Source organism: Elephas maximus, chromosome 1 (genome assembly GCF_024166365.1).
Source record: "Elephas maximus indicus isolate mEleMax1 chromosome 1, mEleMax1 primary haplotype, whole genome shotgun sequence".
Taxonomy (NCBI): domain Eukaryota; kingdom Metazoa; phylum Chordata; class Mammalia; order Proboscidea; family Elephantidae; genus Elephas; species Elephas maximus.
The window spans coordinates 215,526,083-215,541,792 of NC_064819.1; positions in this window are offsets into that span (position 1 = coordinate 215,526,083).

Consider the following 15,710-nt stretch of genomic DNA (forward strand, 5'->3'; position numbering starts at 1 on the left):
GACTTTGTGTTTATAAAACTACCCTAGCAGAGTTTGGGGATAACCAGTGATGGCTCCTGGGCTTCTGGAATGAGTACAGCTGTTCAATAGGAGACAAAGGGAAATGTGTTAATTACTCTGGAAAGGGGACGGGGAGGGAAGAGACAGAAGAAAAAAGTGATTGGAGTCAAATGAAAGGGGGGATTTGTTGAAGGCCATGTGTTAGTTTCTGTGATACGATCTGTCTTTGAAATTCCTCATATGTTCAGTAAAGTTAAAATATCCATCTGTTATGAACTTGGTGCAGGGGCCAAGCCTTGTGTCTGGGCAGTGACTGAGGCAGCTGGCCTGGACACAGTGGTGGAGACAGAAGGCACCCAAGCAAATCGACAGAAATTATTGGCCTCAGATAGGGTATTTGAGTCACATGGACCTACAAGGGTCCTGATGGTCATTCAAACCATATGAATAGAAGGAGAGAACCAGACTGTCACAAATGTCTTAAATATCTGAGGGAAGTTTTGAGGAACGTCCCTACCAATGGCAACGTTCATTGCTATCTCTATGGCAACCAAGCCCCTCCTGCACCCTCAGCTTTCTTCTTCCACCTGGCTGCTTTTCTGAAAAATCTGAGCCTAGAAGAGGCAAAATGAGGAAGGAGAACCATGTGACACTGCAGAAAGGGATATGAAAGAAGCCACAGAGATCCAGGAAGAGTCTGCACAGGTAGCCTGTGTTGGAGATGGCAGCTATAGACCTGGGCAGGGTAGCCATCAGTCAGAAACACTCTCAAAGCTCCCATCAGTTTTTAGGTACAGAGCTAATGTGCCCCTTACTCTGCCCCTGGCCACAGCCAGCACATAATATGCCACATTTTCAGACTTCTTGTTGGCAAACTGGCCAGAGGTATGGCTCTGAGATGATGTGCTGCTTTGTTGGAAATTTCTACCCTTCCCTTCATTTCTTGCCAGCAGCAATTTTCTGAGGCTTGAGCTCATCTGCTTCCTCTATAATGTGACATCAATTTGAAATGGTGGAATCATTTTAAACTTAGGAAAAATAGAATTAGAACGTTTTGAGAAGGTATAGAAACTGTCGGTTTTGCACTGAGCTACCAACAAAGACAGAATCGGTCTCTGTCTTCTGACACATCAGAGGCTGATTTCACTTTTCATGACTTTTCTTGGTGGATGGCACTGGCCAGTTTTTATTTCCACAACAGGAAGACAGAGATGCAAACAGGGTGTCTCTGCTCAGATACTTCTGCTTTGCCTAAAATCCCCGCGGTCCCCTCTGCAATCAAAAAAGTGGCTCTGACCTATTTCTTTCTAACAGTAATTACACCCGTATCAGTTTTCCATAAAAGATAGATGTGGGGAAAAAAAAAAAAAAAAAAAAAACACGTCAAAACTTGATGGAGCAAGACAAGGGGGTGAATAAGAATGTTACTTCTCTTCCCTGGTTTCACATTTCTCTTAACTGTAATGAACACATTTCCTTAGAGGCAGAAACCCAAGGGTAGTTGTGACAGAAATGGATATCAAGCAATCCAGGTTTATTGCCATGGAAGTGTTATGATTCAGTTTCAATCGACAAGAAGTGTCCAGGGAGTCTTCTCATTTTGCTACATTCTCATCTTCACCGTTCACTAAATTTATTTAATTGGAAATTAGAATTTACATTATGGGGATAAGGATGTTCTTTTTTTCCCTCTAGCTATCAGCTGGTACACCCTTATCACAATGTCCACTCATTGAAAGACGGAAGAGGCTGGGGAGGCAGAATGCTTCCCTGGAGGTGAATCAGTGCGTTCTGGCTTCGTCTTTCCTGCAGGCACATGCACTGGGAATAGATACAAGAGCCTCTGGAGACATGAGTGTGGAGCCAGCCAGAAGGAAACATTCTGAAAACTGACTCCTTCCTACTGAAGTTGTGAATCATTTTAGAAGCCCAGTTTCCTAGGAAAATTTGTCACCAGGCTCTCAAACAACTCGTGTTAACAAATAAGAGAAGGGGTGAATGTGGCTGGTATATGTGTGTGTTTGACAAGCACTATTTCAGAGGGACCCACAAAAGAGTTGGAAGAGGCAGAATTTAGAGAAGAGGAAGGCAGAGACTGGAGGAAGCCCGTGGATGGCCAGGCTATCCTTGATCCTGGCTAACTGCTGCTCTTGAGAGGGGTTCCCTCTTCTCTACCACTCAAGGCTGATATGCCCAGACATTTTTGAGGGTATATATAGAATCATGCTGGAATGTAAATACTTTGTTGGAAACATGAGCACAGCAAATATAATATGGATGAAACAATATTCCACCATCGCCAGTTGCCTTCAAGTCAATTACGACTCATGGTAACCCCCAAGTGTTGCAGAGTAGAACTGCGCTCATAGAGTTTCCATGGTTGTGACCTTTTGGAAATAGATTGCTGGGCCTTTCTTCTGAGGTGCCATTTGGGTGAGTTCAAATTGCCAACTTTTCGGTTAGTAACCACGCACTTAATCGTTGTGCCACTGGGGCTCCTTGAAACAGTATTAAGGGTTCAGAAATAGGAAAAGAATTCATAGAAACACAGCCCTCATCCTTTGCCATTATATATTCACAATAATCGGTTTTCTGTGATACAGATGACACATGACAGTACGAGGTGTCTCAGTGTAATAAATGGTGACCATTGTTGGAAATCTTTACTCTGGTTTGCCAAGATGAAACAACCCATTGCATTCCTAAAAGTGATGGAGTTAAAGATTGGCCTGTTGTGACTGAGGAATCCTTGGCAGAGATCTCTGCTTGTTAGCTGACATGAAAGAAATTCTTTCAATAAGAAGGGAGCATGTTTTACATTGCTCATCTGCTTTGATGAATATTCAACAAAAAAGCATGGCTGAGTTTGTATGGATTTTGATGGTGTGTATCCTTAGAGTCTGACATTTTTTAAAGGAGCTCAATGTCCTGGCCAGCCAGGGAATAAACTTATGGCTTTTAAACATTCTGGAAATCTACCACTCCTGTTTGTGGCTATTGTTAAATATCAGGAGTTTAATAAGACTACCATATGACATGGAGTTGCCATGTGTCAGAACTGACTTGATGGCAACTAGAAACAACAAAAACAGCAGTGACCGTATGACCCAGCAATCCCAATCCTAGGTATATACCCAGAAGATGTGAAAGCAGGAACACAAACAAACCTGTACACCAATGTTCACTGTAGTATTATTCACAACAGCCAAAAGGTAGAAATGACCCGGACGTCCATCGACAGATGAATGAATAAACAAAATGTGGTATATATATACAATGGAATGTTACTCAGCCATAAAGAGAAATGACGTTCTGATACATGCTGTAACACAGATGAATCTTGAAAACATCATGTTGAGTGAAATAAGTCAGTCACAAAAGGACAAATATTATATAATCCCACTTATATAAAATAAGCAAATATACAGAGACCAACGTTTATTAGTGGTTTCCAGAGGTGGGAAGGAGGGAAAAAGTGAAAATCATTGCTTAGGGGGCACTGAGTTTCTGTTAATGGTGGTAGGATAATGTGGAAATGGACAGTGGTGACGGATGTGCAACATGGTGAAGGGAATCAATGTCACTGAATCGTGTGTGTAAAAATTGTTGAGGTGGCAATTGTTTTGTTATATATATATCTACCACAATAAAAACATTTTTAAAAAACTTATGAGTTTAAAATAACCCAAGTGATTCTGAACAGTGGGCCAACTCAGCTACCAGGAAGAGTTGGGAACGGGCAGGATTTAGAGTGTTTTTGCAGGACTGGGTGGAGACTGGACCACTGAGCTCAGGAACAAAGACCTCTGTTAAATTGTTCATGTTGTGAATGTAATAGTGTGGGCTGGGTAGTGCAGTGGGAGGACCCCAGGCTGACATTCAGAAGGATCAGGGAAGCTGAGCACACAGTTAGCAGAGCAGGCGATGAGAAAAGCAGAGCCCTATGGGACCTCTACAAGGGAAGGACAATATAGGGCAATCTTCAGGCATGTGCCCCCTGGGCTTTCACCTCCCACATGAGTAAGGATTTCCTAAACTCTGCAAGGATTTAGAGGTCTGCCTTTGCCGCACAAATTCCCTCTATCCTTTTCTCAGAACCTTTATTCCCTTTCCTCCTTCCCTTCTACTTTTCTTTCTTCCATATGAAAATTCAATATAAACATCTCAAAGTCGTTTATACTGAAGTGTAAACGTCAAAACAACCTTGACATATATGCTTTCCCAGGGATTGAATTTAATATAATCCCTGCATGAGTCACAGGAATGAAGATTTAAGTGGGCACCAGGTACCAGGAGGGATGTGGGGGGACAGTGGCACTTCCTGGGTGGTCCCTGCAGATCAGCACCTGCCTCTGGTGCTTTCCCTGTAGCCTCAGACCAAAGATCAAGATAAGGACTGGGAAACTGACCTCTGTGTCCTGGTGCACTGGGGATGAAGCATCAGGCCTGGATGTAGGATGCCAGTGTGAAATCTTCCCCCCTCAGAGGAAAACTCCCTGGCCTCACAACTTCTTCCATTGTCTTCATTACGGAATCTACAACCGAGAAGAAAGGAAAATGTCTTGCTTCAACTGTAGGTTCTACCAGCTTGCTTCACTTTTTCAATGAAATCTACTTCTGAAAAGAAATTTATACAAATTTTGGTTTTGATATCACTTTGATAACTAAGGTGCACCTGACTCAAGCCATGGTCTTTTTAATCGCCTCATAAGCATATGAAAGCTGGGTAATGAAAAAAGAAGACAGAAGAAGAATTGATGCATTCCAATCGAGGCATTGGTGAAGAAGATTGAATATATTGTGAGCTGCCTGAAGAACAAACAAACCAGTCTTGGAAGAGGCACAACCAGAATGCTCATTAGAAGCAAGGATGGTAAGACTTTGTATTGTTTACTTTGGACATGTCATCTGGAGGGACCAATCCCTGGAGAAAGGGATCACGCTTGGTAAAGTAGAGGGTCAGCAAAAATGAGAGAGACCTTCAAAGAGATGGATTGGCACAATAGCCAAAACAACGGACTAAAACGTACCAACAATCATGAAGCTGGCGCAGAACCGGGCAACATTTTCGTTCTGTTATACATAAGGTTGCCATGAGTAAGAACTAACTGGACTGCAACTAACAACAAAGGTGAATACTTCTTTAAATACCCAGAAGCTACCCAAAGAAATACTACCAAAAAAACTTTTTTAGATTAAGAGCATCCTCTTCTCCCATTCCTCTTTTCTGTAATTTAGATTTGTACAGGCAGAGCACGCCTATAAAAGGGTGATGTCATATAGCCATGACCAATACCAGGAATAATCTGTAACATCCAACAATAAAATGAGTAATCATTACTGGGTACTCACTATGGTTCGCACTCACATGTTTACCTCAGAAAATCCTGGCCCATCCCATATTAGGGATGCACTTGACTAGTGAGGTTGAACCTGGAATTTTGTGACTTGTTTTAGACTTGACTCAACTTTGTATTTTAGAATAACATGGCAAAGTGGAAATGACTTCCTAGGAGCTTAAATTGCTATATAGCAATCACAACTGAAATGTGTAAGTTTTATGAACTGTTTTTATTTGTTATTGTCTTTGACAGTATAATCCAAACCACACAGTTTGTGATTTAGGTGGCAACACCTTGTTTCTAATGAGGAAACTGGCTGAGGGTTAATGAATTTCTTATCTTTAAGCAGCTTGAAGAAGTCCCTGGGTGGTGCAAATTGTTAAGAGCTCGACTACTAGCTGAAAGGTTGGTGGTTCAAGTCCACCCACAGGCATCTTGGGAGAAAGGCTGGGCTATCTGCTTCCAAAAGATCACCTTGAAAACCCTGTGAAGCAGTTCTACACTGCACACATGGGGTTGCCATGAGTCAGAATAAACTCAACGGCAACTGGTTTGGTTTTAGGGATTTTTTAAGCAGCTCGAAGTGGCGAACCAGGAGTCAAATAAAGACTTCGTATTTTACACTTTTTTCATTAGTGAAATGGGACAATAAAACCTTCCATCATAACTTTACTATGAGGAGTAAGTGATTTAAATGGGTAAATAAATGAAAATCACTTTAACTAGTTTTTTTTTTTTAGCATCAAGTAAGAGCAAAGTAAGTGTTGTTTATTAGTTGTGTAAACCTTACTTCACCTTTGTTGTTGTTGTGTGTGTGTTTTTAATGTCTTTCTCTCTGGTCCTTTTTGGTGATGTTGTTGCCCAATGTCAAGATCTCTGCCTCAGTAAGGCTGTGAAATCATGTGGCCACCTCCCAAGTGCACAGAAATTAAACCACTTCCTCTTTTAGAACATTCTTCCCAGTGCAGAGTGGACACTCTTGACAATCCTAACTCCGTTGACCAGACCCTTTGCTATCAGGTCTATCCCAACTCATAACAACCCTAAACCCAGACCCAGTGCCCTAGGCACTACATTTGTTTTTTTGGCTGGTGCTGTGTAGGGATGTGGCAGTCACTGGGGCTGTTTACACATTTTCTAGCCCTCTCTCCACCCAGATGTTTGGTAGGATCACACTTCTCTGCTGACTTGAGCTAGGTGTAGTCATGGGGTATCCTTCGACTAAGGTCAAGGGAGTGGAAGTGACAGATGTCACTTCTGGGCAGAAGCTTTAAGGGCAATGCAGGTTTCTCCCATGTTGCAGGTGGTGGCTGTTTGATTAGCCTCAGTTTCAGAAAAAGTAAGACTTGGACCAGAGCTCTCAACAGACCTGAGATGCACATGTAGCATGAGTGAGGTATAAACCTCTGTTTTGTTTAAGCCCCTGAGATGCGGGGGTTGTTTCTTACTGAATCATAACTTTATCCTTCCTGACAGGTAAAAGAGGCCAGGATATCTCTATTTCCTGTAGAATTACCCTCTGTTGGTGGGACATAAAACCGATAATGCTTCACATCTCAGTTCCTTGCCAAGGTGTTGTGTGTGCATGTGAATGCATGTGTGTATATGTGTGTATTGGTGTGTTTAAGTGAAACTAATGTCATCAGTGTTCACTCATAGCTCTCTATTGATGGGTCCAAGACATGAGGTGATCAGGAGCTAGCCAGGACAAATCCAAGTGATAAACACCACACTATCTCTAAATCATTTCCCCTCTGGTAAACTGCACCAAACTGGACTCTCTGACCTTAGTTTCCTTCAGAAGGATTTGTTCCAAAAAGGATTCCCTGTCTTTCAGGCAACTGTTTTTCTGGTACATCCTGGCATGCCATTCACTGCCACATACCACACATCTGCCAAATACTCTCAGACAGGTTTCAATTCCTGGGCAGACACGGCTTAGGCTCAAGCATACTTTTGAGTTGAAGTAACAGGAACCCTAATACAAACGGGGTTAAACAATAAAGAGTTTTAAAAGAGTTCAAATAATGGCCAGTCCAGGCATAGATTTGGCTTCAGGTCAAATTAGTGGTTCAGGTATGTCATCAAGGCCCCAGGCTGTTCTACCTCTTGCCTTTACCACCCTCAGTGTCAGCCCTTTCCTCAGATATGCCGACAACCGGAAGAAAAAGAGAGTGTGTCTTCCAATAACTTTTTCTTAGAAATAAGAGAACATCTCGGGAGCCTCTGGGAGAATTTTTCTCCGTATCGCAGGTCTCAGTAAAAAAAGAAGGCTGCAGGTGGGAAGAGATGTCAGCTAGTGACTAACAATATTCACTACATTGTATTCTTCTAAATTATTGTGATATTTGAGAGTCAAGGACAGCAATGAAGGGAAATAGGAGATAGTGTGCTGGGTTGGGCCTTTGATGGTCAGGAACTTACAGCTACCTCTAACAATGGAATTATGGGAAGACTAATGGCACTATGAGTCAGAATCTACAGCAATAGCCTTTTTTTGGTGGGGGGGGAGGGGGAACAGCAGTAACTATCAGAGGAACACAGAGTAGCCATGCTGGAAGCTCCAAGGCAGCTCCATGATTCAGTTAACTTATTTCACCTGTATGACTATGCTATTCTCTTGGCCTCTACTTGTCTTTGCATATTTTATTTTTATGCCTCTCACCACCCACTTGCTGGCCGATTCCCTTTTACTTCCCCATCCAAACTGCATACAGAGACAGTCTGCATGGCCTGACTGGGCAACACGTTTTGCTCTTGACCACTATACTAGACTTGCCAAGGCTTCAGCCAGGTTACCCTTACATCGGCCATCTCTGATCCAATCAGTGATCACCTCTCCTTTGGCCAGAGCTAGGGTAGGGCAGGCATACTGGCATATTCAGTGTAGTTACCATGCCTCTGTCATACAAACCCAAGAATAAGTCTACCTTTAAATTTTCTCAAATATGGCAACAACAAAAAGAAAAGGATGTTATAGTTCAAATCAAAATTAAAGTCTAATCCCATCATCTTCTTTAGAACTGTTCCCTTCAGTGTATAAAATTAAAAAAAAAAATTTATTTATTTATTTTTTTATAGGCAGGGAAAAACATGAAAGGCAGGGACTATAATTACCCTTTTATATTTTACTTGGAGTACCTGAATGGTACAAATGTTAACATACTCAGCTGCTAATCAAAAGGCTGGGGATTTGAGTTCACCCAGATTGGCAATCTAGTTCCAAAAAAACAGCTGTTCCAAACCCTGTGGAGCAGAGTTCTACCCTAACACACATGGAGTCACCATGAGTTGGCGTCTACTCGATGGCAACTGGCTTTTATAATTTACTTATTAGAGTTTCACTACAGTTTTAGGTACTACAATACTAAACCATATTGTAGTATTTAAGAATATTAACTGAGTCCCCAAACGCTTTACGCTTATTATTATTAGGTGCTATTTTTTTCAGATGCATCATGTAATTTTTAAATTCCTGATTCATGTCTTGTTGCCTTAGACTACTCAGCAACTACCCAGGTAGATTTGACAGCTCTCTCCAGAGTCAAGACCGTGAGCTGAAGCTTCTCGCTCTCTCTCTGCACCCCTTGAAATTCAGACACAGGAAACAGGCAGTAAGGATGTCATCATCATTCATACACCTGGCTGTTCCCAAAATATTTACTGAGAGTCTGCCACTGTGCTGAGTTACCAAAGTATCCACTCTGACAAGATCTCATATCTTACCTAACTGGACAGAATAGATACAAAATGAGGGAAGTATCTCCAGGGAAATTCAGGAACAGGTGCAAGTGGAGGTGGAAGTAGGAGATTTTAAAAGGGAAAAATTATATTAAACTCAGCACATTATGTTGTTTTATGACTTTCTCTTCTTCTTTTACTCCTTCTGTGTTAGGCTGGGCTCTCTAGAGTAGCAAAACCAGTAACGCATATAAATCTATCTACATATATATATTGATTTATATCAAGGAAATGGCTCATGCAATTGTAGAGGCTGGAATGTCTCAAGTCCATGGATCAGGATAGAGGCTACTCCTGATTCACGTAGCCACAGGGGCTGGTGAACCCCACTGGCAGGCGAGCTGCTATCTCAAGTCCCTGAGAATCATCGCCCAGCCAAGCTGACACACAGTCTAAATCATCACACCTCCTCTTTCCTGGCTGGATTATAAGTAGAGACAGGTCTTATACTGGTTTATTCACTACAGTGCAGAGTAATATTCTGGACCTGTAACAAGCAATCAAGGAATCCTTGTCAAGTTAGCCAAATAAAGAATAAGTGTGAGCCACCATGAGCCAAATTGTAACCACAGTTGCTGTAATAATAAATTTAAGAGTAGTTATTAACAGTGACGATTGTAGCAATAAGATAAGGCTTATATCGATGTCAAGAAATCAATCAAGAAAGGGTTGTGATGAAGATGGGAAAAGACAGGTTGAGTGAGTGAAAGTTAAAATTGTGTGTTCCTATGTATTTGTGTTGTTTACATGTGTATGTTAGAACTCAGCTGGGCAGAGTTAATAGAATTTTAAGATAAAGAAATCTCAATGGGAGAATGACACTTATTTCATGATGTCCCCAGAGCTGCAGCAGAAACGAAACAGAAACAATACAGTTGTCTCTGGTATGGTCTGAGAAGGGTTCTCTACTGAAACCTCTTGTGTTAAGGAGAGGTCTGAGGCAAAAAAAAGATTAGAAATAGAGACATCGTGATAATATGAAAATCTCTTAGACTGTGTATATTAGGAAGAACTCAATAAATGCTGGCTGTTATCATTTTTTATCATTATTGCATAAAATAGTATCTCAATAATTACTAGATTTTCAGACTTTAAAATTTTTATGAACATATACCCACGTATCCAGGTACCTATTTCTTTTCCTACTGACTACTGCACAGGTTCATGCAATGCTGGAATAAACAGATGTGTGACTGTCTTCTACACCTGCAAACATGCCTGTTGCACCTGCTGTGGATGCTCATGTGTGATGCTATTAATTGCTTTTGAGTGTGGCTTTTCTAACCATGCTCTTGTAACTCCCACCCAGGTGATTTTGTGATAGGGTAATTGTGGCCTACCAAGGGGATTGGTCAGTTTTGCCTTAAAAGAGCCAATTCCAAAGCAGAGAGGAGGAGTCCACCACTAAGGAAGGAGAGACCCCCACAGCAGAAGACAGCATGGTGGGCTTCCTGGGCCATGGAGAGAGAAAGCTGAATACCTTTGGGCAGAGACTGAGGGCCAGGCAGGCGCTGCTGGGAAGAGGCTGTTCTGATGGAAGAACAGTATCTTGAGTTTCCTGAGCCTGAATTGTAACTGTTACTTCCCTAATAAACCCTATAAACGTGAGTGGGGTCTGCGAGTTCTGTGTGGCTATTGCAATGAATTATCAAACCCAGTAGAGAGTGCTGTGGGAGGGACGGTTGGTGTCAGAATTGGTAAAAATGGCAGAGAGAGGAGGCGTATCTCTGACCCCCCACCTCATAGGAATCAGCCTTGGGCTGTTGATCTTGGTTTTCCTTGCCCTTTGTGAAGCTGGAAGAGGTCAGACACTGCCCCCATGCTGTTTTTCACCAGAGAAGTCTTGATTAATAAAAAGCTTTCTTCTCTCTGTGCTAAAGCAGTGAAAGGACTTATATATAAATTCCTATTTTACAGCAGGTAGAGAAAAACCACATCTGATGGAAATATTTAGGTCGTCCTGCCACTATTCAGTAATGCCCACTATTTTTTGTTGACTATCAAACACTTCCCTCTCCCTCCTTGCTCACTAGTGGCTGTGTCTGGGTCAATTGTCTAGTCTAGTTGATGCTTTTTTTTAAAGCAGTTTGATGTTCACCTATGAATGTATTACATATACAGAGAAGTTTATGCAAAATTCTTGGGTTTTTGTATAAAAAAAGTCAAGAAAATGAGAGTTCCTCAGGGCACCACATCAAAATGAACCAAAGTCACCATCTGCTTCTCTGATTATAGCTGGCCACTCTGAATGAATTATGGTACCTATGAACTACCTCTTTTTCTGAATATTAGGAAAAGCCCCACTTACTTGGAACTTGGAATTCTGTATCCGGGCATAATTTTGTTCCTTAGCTTTTCTCTTTTAAGTCTGTCATATAAATAGTATTATTTTAAGAAATCCTCAAAGATATTTATCAAAATATTTTAAAAAGAGCATGAGAGTAGCACATTTGCAATTAGATGTTCAAATCTTACCTAAGTAACCTTTATCCTGACATCCACTTTAAGATTGACCACGAAGTAGTATATTGTTCCTCCAGAAAGACTCTATTAAAATAATAATAAAAGAATTTTAAGAGTTAAAAACCCATAAAATTGAAAAGAAATGGAGGGAAACTACCAGCAATGAAATATTTCAACAAATGCATGGTGACTCTAGAAGCAAGGTGAAGATAATTGTAACGTCTTCATAGAAGAGGCTGCAGCCCAGAAGGGGCTGATTATTTCCACACCTAAAACACACACACAAACAAAAATCCAAAAAAACACGTACATATTCCCTCCTATTCCTAAGCACAGAACACTTGGAAGGTAGAGAACTGCTTTCCATGTCACAATCTGTGGCGAACAGACCTTAGAGTAACCCTTAATGATCACTGCTTTCTGGTATTCATACCCTGGAATAACCCCTGCCCTTCGATTTTGGGTAGGACAGGTTTCGAACCACTTGACTACGGCAAAGTTTGCAGGTGTCAGGCCTGTAATTAGGTTATGTTATATAAGACTTCATTTTACAAGGAGACTTGTTCTAGAAACTCTCCTTGTGGGCTTGATGAAGTAAGTGGTCATGTTGAGAAAGCCCACATTACAAGGAATTGCAGGTGGCCTCTAACCCCAGTGGCATAGTGGTTAAGAGCTATGGCTGCTAACCAAAAATGTTGGCAGTTCAAGTCCACCAGGCTCTCCTTGGAAACTATGGGACAGTTCTACCCTGTCCTTTAGGGTCGCTCTGAGTCGTAATCAACGTGATGGCAATGGGTTTGGTTGGTTTTCTAGGATTGGAAGGTGGCTGCTAAATGAATTTTGCCAACAACCTGCATAAGTTTGGAAGTGAATTCTTCCATTTGAGCCTCTGGATGAGAATGCAGGTCACCTAAGATTTTGATTGTGGCGTTGTGACATCCTTTGTCCAGTACCTGCCTAAGCCGTGGCCATAACATTGACCCACAGAAACTATGAGATAATAAATGTATGTTGTTTTAAGCCACTAAATTTGTAATAATTTGTTATGCAGCAGTAGATAACCATACAATCCAGCCCTACTCCAAAAAGGAAGATTTTTTTGTCCTAAAGAAATTGAGTGAATAACTGGGAAGGATTTGGGTGGCAAATGTGAACCTTCCTCATCTAAGTGTTTAGAGACTTTCTATGGTAATTGTTGGCTTTTCACCACTTCATCCTAAAGCAAAGGCCTCAAGTCAATAATCAATGATACACATGTATATGGAGAGCTTAGCCTTTTTCTTTTTTTTAATATGAGAAGACAGAAGTCACTTCAAGTATTTCTGATTTTGGATATGATGGAGAAAGAGGAATTGGGTTTACCCTCTCACCTGAAACAACTAAAAACTGGGTAAATCATATGAAACAACAATTTCAGACATACTCAAGACAGTGAGCCTTGAGAAAGGGGAAGCAAATGAGGAGAGCCCTATGGTTGCCTTAGCTTTCTTCCTGGAGAGAGTTTCTGGATTGTAGTGTTAAGATGGTGTCTTAGTGATCTAGTGCTCCTATAACAGAAATACCACAAGTGGATGGCTTTAACAAAATGAAGTTTATTTTCTCTCAGTAAAGTAGGCTAAAAGTCCAAATTCAGGGTGTCAGCTCCAGGGGAAGGCTTTTTCTCTGTGTCGGCCTTCTCATCAATCTTCCCCTGGACTAGGAGCTTCTCCCTGCAGGGACCCCAGGTCCAAAGGATGCTCTCTGATCCCAGCACTGCTTTCTTGGTGGTATGAGGTCCCCCTGTCATTCTGCTTGCTTCTTTCTTTTATATCTCAAGAGATTGCCTCAAGACACAATCCAATCTTGTAGATTGAATCCTGCCTCACTAACACAACTGCAGCGCTGATTTACAACATACAGGAAAATCACACAATACTGGAAATCATGGCCCAGACAAATTGATACACATATTGTTTTTTGCAGGGAGGGGAGGATGTAATTCAATCCATGGCAGATGGGGAACCCAGGTGGAGCCTGGTGATGTTTCCAAGTTAAGGAAATGCAGCTGGGAGTTTGGGGAAAAGGATGCTAGATTTTGCAGGGCAGAATACTAGCGAGGAGAGAGTTCCATAGAAAGGAGCCCTAGAGAGCTATAGAGGGGTCACAGTGAGTCTTTGGTTGAGTTAAGTCATACATGTAAGGAAACTACCAGAGGTGAGAAAGAACCACTCGAAAGAAATAGAGGGAAAAATCTCTGGCGTTCATACAAGATTAGAAGTAGCTTCTGTTCCTATCAGTCAGAGTGGAAAACTACATGTTTCATAAGGTACTGAGTAAAGTAATCAGAATGGTATCACCTCAGTGGTGGGGTAAAATTAGCCTCAGCCTAAGGCTGTTCTGTTCACACTTGTTGTTAGGTGCCTGCCATTGAGTCAGTTCTGACTCAAAGCAACCCTGTGTATAACAAAACAAAATACTGCCTGATCCTGCACCATCTTCACAACCGTTGCTATGTTTGATCCCACTGTTGCAGCCACTGTGTCAATACATCTCATTGAAGGTCTTCCTCTTTTTCATCGACCCTCTACTTTACCAAGCATGATGTCCTTCCCCAGGGCCTGGTCCTTCCTGATAACATGTCCAAAGGACATGAGACAAAGTCTAGCTATCCTCGCTTGTAAGGATCATTCTTTCTGTACTTCTTCCAAGACAGATTTGTTTGTTCTTCTGGCAGTCCATGTTGACAATATTCTTTCCAACACCATAATTCAAAGGCATCAATTCTTGTTCAGTCTTCCTTATTCATTGTCCAGGTTTTGCATGCATATGAGGTGATTGAAAATACCATGGCTTGGGTCAGGCGCACCTTAGTCCTCAAAGTGACATCTTTGCTTTTTAACACTTCAAAGAAGTTTTTTGCAGCAGATTTACCCAATGCAACATGTCGTTTGATTTCTTGACTGATGCTTCCATTGGTGTTGATTGTGGATATAAGTAAAATGAAATCCTGACAACTTCAGTATTTTTTCTGTTTATCATGATGTTGCTTATTGGTCCAGCTATGAGGTTTTTTATTTCCTTTATGTGGAGGTGTAATCCATACTGAAGGCTGTAGTCTTTGATCTTCATCAGGAAGTGCTTCAAGTCCTCTTCTGTTTCAGGAAGTAAGGTTGTGTGATCTGCATATTGCAGGTTGTTACTGAGTTTTCCTCCAATCTTGATGCCCCATTCTTTTTCATATTGCACGGCTTCTCTGAATATTTGCTCAGCATACAGATTGAAAAAGTATGGTGAAAGGATACAACCCTGACACACACATTTCTTGACTCTAAACCATTAATTATCCACATGCTCTGTTAGAACAACTACCTCTTGGTCTATGTACAGATTTCGCATGACCAAATTAAGTTCTGGAATTCCCATTATTCTCAATGTTATCCATAATTTGTCATGATTCACACAGTAAAATGCCTTTTCGTAGTCAATAAAACACTGGTAAACATCCTTCTGGTATTATCTGCTTTTAGCCAATATCCATCTGACATCAGCAATAATATCCCTCATTCCATGTCCTCTTCTGAATTAGGCTTGATCTTTTGCCAATTCACTGCTGTTGTACTGCTGCAACCATTTTTGAATCATCTTTAGCAATATTTTACTTGTGTGTGATATTAGTAGAGCCCTGGTGGCACAGTGGCTAAGAGCTTGGCTGCTAACCAGAAAGTTGACAGTTGGAATCCACCAGCTGCTCCTAAGAAGCTCTGTGGGGCAGTTCTAATCTATGAGTTTGTGAGTTGGAATCGACAGCAAGAGGTTTGGGTTTTTTTGTGTGTGTGTGATATTAATGACATTGTTTGATAAAGTCCACATTCTGTTGAATCATGTTTCTTTGGAGTGGGTGCTAATATGGATCTCTTCCAGTCAGTTGGGTGGGTAACTGTACTCCAAATTTCTTGGCTTAGACGAGTGAATATTTCCAGCGTTGCATTCATTCATTGAAACATCTCAGTTAGTGTCTTAGTCTTCTAGTGCTGCTAAAACAGAAATACCACAAGTGGATGGCTTTAACAAAGAGAAATTTATTCTCTCACTGTTTAGTAGGCTGTAAGTCCAAATTGAGGGTGTCAGCTCCAGGAGAAGGCTTTCTCTCTTTGTTGGCTCTGGAGGAAGGTTCTTGTCATCAGT